The 7,315-nt window shown below is 49.3% G+C and overlaps 1 pseudogene; it reads left to right on the forward strand.

The window, feature by feature from the left end:
- Positions 1 to 7,315, forward strand: part of LOC135574404 (zinc finger protein basonuclin-2-like) — a 115,260-nt pseudogene that overhangs the window by 65,756 nt on the left and 42,189 nt on the right.

A 7,315-nucleotide genomic window follows, 5' to 3' on the forward strand; every position in this document is an offset into this window, starting at 1 on the left:
GGATACATACTACAGGTAGGGGGTAGAGGATACATACTACAGGTAGGGGGATAGAGGATACATACTACAGGTAGGGGGATAGAGGATACATACTACAGGTAGGGGGATAGAGGATACATACTACAGGTAGGGGGATAGAGGATACATACTACAGGTAGGGGATAGAGGATACATACTACAGGTAGGGGGGGATAGAGAATACATACTACAGGTAGGGGGATAGAGGATACATACTACAGGTAGGGGGATAGAGGATAGGATACATACTACAGGTAAGGGGGATAGAGGATAGAGGATACATACTACAGGTAGGGGGATAGAGGATAGAGTATACATACTACAGGTAGGGGATAGAGGATACATACTACAGGTAGGGGGATAGAGGATACATACTACAGGTAGGGGGATAGAGGATACATACTACAGGTAGGGGTAGAGGATACATACTACAGGTAGGGGGGGATAGAGGATAGAGGATACATACTACAGGTAGGGGGGGATAGAGGATAGAGGATACATACTACAGGTAGGGGATAGAGGATAGAGGATACATACTACAGGTAGGGGGATAGAGGATACATACTACAGGTAGGGGGATAGAGGATACATACTACAGGTAGGGGGATAGAGGATACATACTACAGGTAGGGGGGATAGAGGATACATACTACAGGTTGGGGGATAGAGGATAGAGGATACATACTACAGGTAAGGGGGATAGAGGATAGAGGATACATACTACAGGTAGGGGGATAGAGGATAGAGGATACATACTACAGGTAGGGGGATAGAGGATACATACTACTCTGTAGTGAATCGTCTAGCATGGCCGTGCCGTAGACCACTGCACCACGCAGGAGGCCTCACACTGTGGTATTTCCCCCAGGAGATATGGGAGTTTATCAAAATTGGGTTTGTTTTCAAATTCTTTGTGGGTCTGTGTAATCTGAGGGAAATATCTGTCTCTAATATGGTCATACATTGGGCAGGAGGCTAGGAAGTGCAGCTCAGTTTCCACCTCATTTTGTGGGCAGTGAGCACATAGCCTGTCTGCTCTAGAGAACCAGATCTGCCTATAGTGGCATTTCTCAATAGCAAGGCTATGCTCACAGAGTCTGTACTGTCTCTGTACTGCCCCCCTCCTCATCTCTCCTCCTCTAGAACTCTTCCGGCAGCGTATTGGAGCGTTGGACAGTGGTCTGTCATAAGGAAGAGATTGTGACTCTACAACAGTTCCTGAGGTTCGGAGAAACGCGGACAATCGTAGAGCTCATGACCTTTCAGGACTCGCTGGAAATGACCTCTCTGGTCCCTCCTCCTCCCGGACGGTCTCCAACATCCAAGCGTTCATTGAGAGCAGCAGGCAGAGCGGTCATTTTGAGATGGGCAGTCCTGTGAGTGTTCACCATTTGAGAAGGGCATTCCGGCGACTGGGCACCATTTTGAGAAGGGCAGTCCTGCCAATCTCCACCATTTTGATAACTGTCCTGCCAGTCTCTCTATGCTCCTCCCATTCCAGTTCCATAGCCCCTCTCCCTTGCAGGGCTTGGCCCCTCCCACCAGGCTGAGTGGACTACGGAGGCCCGGGAGGGTCAAACGGAGCGAAGGACCACAGCACCAGTCAGAAAGCAGCGTGTCTGAGTCTGGGTCTCTGTCTGTGTCTCCATACGGTAACCTGGTGAGTCCGGTACCGGCTGCCGTTAACGGTCTCGGAGGAGAAATAGGAAACGGAACTGGGACCAAGACGATGGAACCTAAACCTGAACACAACGAGTCACCGAAGAGGTCGTCGTCAGTGCAGCCACACCGTGACCACGACCAGCAGCAGCCGGCCGGTAACCATGACGATCAACGCCTCCCCAGTCGTCGACTCAGTTATCAAGTAACCAACCCTGAGCTACAGAAGAAACTTTGGGCTGTCCAACAACGACAGCAACAACACCTCCTCCCCTCTCTTCCTCCTCCTCCCTCTCTTCCTCCTCTCCATCCTCCTCCTCCTCTCTTTCTAAGATGGCCCAGAGCCTGTTCCGTGTAGTGTCCCGCCCCTCCTCATCCTCCTCCCTCTGTAACGACAGGCTCTTCCCGACGTGTCCTCTCCCCCTGCTCCTCCTCCCTCCCTAAGGGCTGGCTCTTCCCAGAGGTCTCGCCCTCCCTCCGTAACGACAGGCTCTTCCCTGACGTGTCCTCTCCCCCTGCTCCTCCTCCCTCCCTAAGGGCTGGCTCTTCCCAGAGGTCTCGCCCTCCCTCCGTAAGGGCAGGGTTTGCTGTGGTGCCTGCGACAAGAGCTTCTATGACAAAGGAACCTTGAAGATCCACTACAACGGTACACCTGAAGATTAAGCACATGTGCACTGTGGACGGATGTGGTATGGTGTTTAGCTCACTGAGGAGCCGCAACAGACACAGCGCTAACCCCAATCCCAGATTACACATGGATACACTTAGACACGCAGCAACACCACACAGGGACAGGGAGACCGCAAACACACACACACGACACACACACACCTGGAGTCAACACACACACACCTGGAGTCAACACACACACACCTATGACAAACTCCTAAACAACAGAGGTCCCACAACACAGCCACAGCCGTACCCTAAACCACCCCAGCATCCACAACAGCAACGACAACACACCCCTCTGACTCACCTTTCAAACCCCACCTCAGCCCCCCACCCAGAGCCAGACAAACCCTCCAGCCCAGACCCCCACAGGGGGCCCATCTTCCCCAGGACAGGGCATCCCTCAGTGGGCATCACTGCTCCTCTGTCCTCCTTCCAGACCCAGCTATTGGTTTCTTCTCTGGGAGAAGTCCAACCACTGTCTCAGTTCTACCGTGCTACACGACAGACCTCCCCTCTTCCCTCCTCCTCATCTCTGTTGGACCAATTGGCTTCTTCCTCCGGCTCAGTGGGAGGGGCCAAGGCTCTCTGGTCATCCAATCAAGGAGGTTGGTGTACTTCCGCTGATCCCGCCCCCAAGAAGAAACCCCGGAAGTCTAGCATGCCTCTTAAGATGGAGAAGAAAGTAACTGTCTCAACGGAGGAGTGCAGACGACAGGGGGAGGAAGTGGAGAGAGAGGAAGAGGAGGGAGAAGGTAATAGGACAGAGGCTGTTTAAACAGGTCGCTAGGCAACGAGGGACTCCAACTTCACAAACTGTTCTGGAACAGAGACGCAGTAAGGGAGGAAGACGGAGTGGAGGATGAGAGACAGAACATGAGAGAATGAGGAGGAGGAGGATGGATGAGAGACAGAACATGAGAGAGGACAGGAGGAGGAGGAGGATGGATGAGAGACAGAACATGAGAGAGGACAGGAGGAGGAGGAGGATGGATGAGAGACAGAACATGAGAGGAGGAGGATGGATGAGAGACAGAACATGAGAGGAGGAGGAGGAGGAGGATGGATGAGAGACAGAACATGAGAGGAGGAGGAGGAGGATGGATGAGAGACAGAACTTGGGAGGAGGAGGAGGATGGATGAGAGACAGAACATGAGAGAATGAGGAGGAGGAGGATGGATGAGAGACAGAACATGAGAGAGGACAGGAGGAGGAGGAGGATGGATGAGAGACAGAACATGAGAGAGGACAGGAGGAGGAGGAGGATGGATGAGAGATAGAAACATGAGAAGAGGAGCAGGAGGAGGATGGATGAGAGACAGAACTTGGGAGGAGGAGGATGGATGAGAGACAGAACATGAGAGAGGACAGGAGGAGGAGGAGGATGGATGAGAGATAGAACATGAGAGGAGGAGCAGGAGGAGGAGGATGGATGAGAGACAGAACTTGGGAGGAGGAGGATGGATGAGAGACAGAACTTGGGAGGAGGAGGAGGATGGATGAGAGACAGAACTTGGGAGGAGGAGGAGGATGGATGGATGAGAGATAGAACATGAGAGAGGACAGGAGGAGGAGGAGGATGGATGAGAGATAGAACATGAGAGAGGACAGGAGGAGGAGGATGGATGAGAGACAGAACATGAGAGGAGGACAGGAGGAGGAGGAGGAGGAGGATGGATGGATGAGAGATAGAACATGAGAGGAGGAGCAGGATGGATGGATGAGGATGGATGAGAGACAGAACTTGGGAGGAGGAGGATGGATGAGAGACAGAACTTGGGAGGAGGAGCAGGATGGATGGATGAGAGACAGAACTTGGGAGGAGGAGGAGGATGGATGAGAGACAGAACATGAGAGGAGGAGGAGGATGGATGAGAGACAGAACATGAGAGGAGGAGGAGGATGGATGAGAGACAGAACATGAGAGGAGGAGGAGGATGGATGAGAGACAGAACATGAGAGGAGGATGGATGAGAGACAGAACATGAGAGGAGGAGGAGGATGGATGAGAGACAGAACATGAGAGGAGGAGGGGACTGATCCCTCCTTCACTTGTTTAATGATCACATGTTCACTTGAAGACAGTCAGGTCTATACAGTGTCCCAAATGGTACCCTATTCCCTATATAGTGGTACTACTATAGACCAGAACCCTATTCCCTATATAGTGGTACTACTATAGACCAGAACCCTATTCCCTATTTTGTGGTACTACTATAGACCAGAGCCCTATTCCCTATATAGTGGGCCAAGATATTCTACTCTGAGACACTTTGTGAATAGGGGCCTAGATCTTCTACTCTGAGACTCTTTGTGAATAAGGGCCAAGATCTTCAACTCTGTGACTCTTTGTGAATAAGGGCCAAGATCTTCTACTCTGAGACTCTTTGTGAATAAGGGCCAAGATCTTCAACTCTGAGACACATTGTGAATAAGGGCCAAGATCTTCAACTCCGAGACTCTTTGTGAATAAGGGCCAAGATCTTCTACTGAGACACTTTGTGAATGAGGGCCAAGATCTTCTACTCTGAGACACATTGTGAATAAGGGCCAAGATATTCTACTCTGAGACACATTGTGAATAAAGGCCAAGATCTTCAACTCTGAGACTCTTTGTGAATAAGGGCGAAGATCTTCTACTGAGACTCTCTGTGAATGAGGGCCAAGATCTTCTACTCTGAGACACTTTGTGAATAAGGGCCAAGATCTTCTACTCTGAGACACATTGTGAATAAGGGCCAAGATGTTCAGTGAATGTACTGGCAGTTCATAAGCACTGAATGCAATCAAATATCAAACGGGAAGAAAAAATTATCATCAATGCAAGCAAATTAAAAACCAGGCATATTCGTTTATTTAAGTGCCAAGCCTGATCTAACAGGGGAATCTGACTGAAATGGGATCAAGGTAACAGGGGAATCTGACTGAAATGGGATCAAGGTAACAGGGAATCTGACTGAAATGGGATCAAGGTAACAGGGAATCTGACTGAAATGGGATCAAGGTAACAGGGAATCTGACTGAAATGGGATCAAGGTTATTATCGTTCATAATGCTAGCTAGTGAGCTGAAGGTTGGAGGAAGTACACACTTCATAATGCTAGCTAGTGAGCTGAAGGTTGAGGAAGTATTCACTTCATAATGCTAGCTAGGAGCTGAAGGTTGGAGGAAGTATTCACTTCATAATGCTAGCTAGTGAGCTGAATGTTGGAGGAAGTATTCACTTCATAATGCTAGCTAGTGAGCTGAAGGTTGGAGGAAGTACACACTTCATAATGCTAGCTAGTGAGCTGAAGGTTGGAGGAAGTACACACTTCATAATGCTAGCTAGGGAGCTGAAGGTTGGAGGAAGCACACTTCATAATGCTAGCTAGTGAGCTGAAGGTTGGAGGAAGTACACACTTCATAATGCTAGTTCAAATCTGTACAAAAAATACCTTCCGAAGTGAAAGTCTAGTGCTTATTTCCGACTTTGAACTTGTATCTCCGAGTTTCTGACAGAATCCAAACTCACCACTAAATGACATAATTCGCAGTAGGGGACAAACAGTGGTATAAAGTACTTAAGTAAAAATACTTTAAAGTACTACTTAAGTTGTTTTGGGATATCTGTACTTTACTATTTACATCTGTTACAACTTTTACTTCCCTGCTGCCTCTGATCTGGAGGACTCACTAAACAGAGAGAACATCCCTGGTCATCCCTACTGCCTCTGATCTGGAGGACTCACTAAACAGAGAACATCCCTGGTCATCCCTACTGCCTCTGGTCTGGAGGACTCACTAAACAGAGAACATCCCTACTGCCTCTGATCTGGAGGACTCACTAAACAGAGAACATCCCTGGTCATCCCTACTGCCTCTGATCTGGAGGACTCACTAAACAGAGAACATCCTGGTCATCCCTACTGCCTCTGGTCTGGAGGACTCACTGCCTAAACCTCCAGACGCTAACTAGCTACAAGCCAGTTAGTCATTGTTAGTTAAAAAAAAAAAAAAAAAAAAAAACCTGGATAACACTCAGCCCCCCTGCCCATCCACCGCTGCCCCCTGGACACTGATCTCTTGGCTACATAGCTGACGACGCTGGACTGTCCATTAATCACGGTACTCCTTCTGCTTGTTTGTCTTACCTGTCGGCCCCGTTGCCTAGTCAACGCCATTTTACCTGCTGTTTGTTGTGCTAGCGGATTAGCCTCGCCTACTGTTTTTAGCTAGCTTTCCAAATTCAACACCTGTGATTACTGTATGCCTCGCTGTATGTCTCTCTCAGATGTCAATATGCCTTGTATACTGTTGTTCAGGTTAGTTATAATTGTTTTAGTTCACAATGGAGCCCTAGACCCACTCTGCATACCCTGTTACCTCCTTTTTGTCCCACCTCCCACATGCGGTGACTCACCCATTACAACCAGCATGTCCAGAGATACAACCTGTCTCATCATCACCCAGTGCCTGGGCTTACCTCCGCTGTACCCGCACCCCACCATACTCCCTGTCTGTGCATTATGCCCTGAATATATTCTACCATGCCCAGAAACCTGCTCCTCTTATCCTCTGCCCCCAACGCCTAGGCGACCAGTTTTGATAGCCTTTAGCCGCACCCTCATACTACTCCTTCTCTGTTCCGCGGGTGATGTGGAGGTAAACCCAGGCCCTGCATGTCCCCAGGTACCCTCATTTGTTGACTTCTGTGATCGAAAAGCCTTGGTTTTATGCATGTCAACATCAGAAGCCTCCTCCCTAAGTTTGTTTTACTCACTGCTTTAGCACACTCTGCTAACCCTGATGTCCTTGCCGTGTCTGAATCCTGGCTCAGGAAGGCCACCAAAAATTCAGAGATTTCCATACCCAACTATAACATCTTCCGTCAAGATAGAACTACCAAAGGGGGCGGAGTTGCAGTCTACTGTAGAGTTAGCCTGCAAAGTAATGTCATACTTTCCAGGTCCATACCTAAACAGT

This window comes from Oncorhynchus nerka, linkage group LG12 (genome assembly GCF_034236695.1).
Source record: "Oncorhynchus nerka isolate Pitt River linkage group LG12, Oner_Uvic_2.0, whole genome shotgun sequence".
Lineage (NCBI taxonomy): Eukaryota > Metazoa > Chordata > Actinopteri > Salmoniformes > Salmonidae > Oncorhynchus > Oncorhynchus nerka.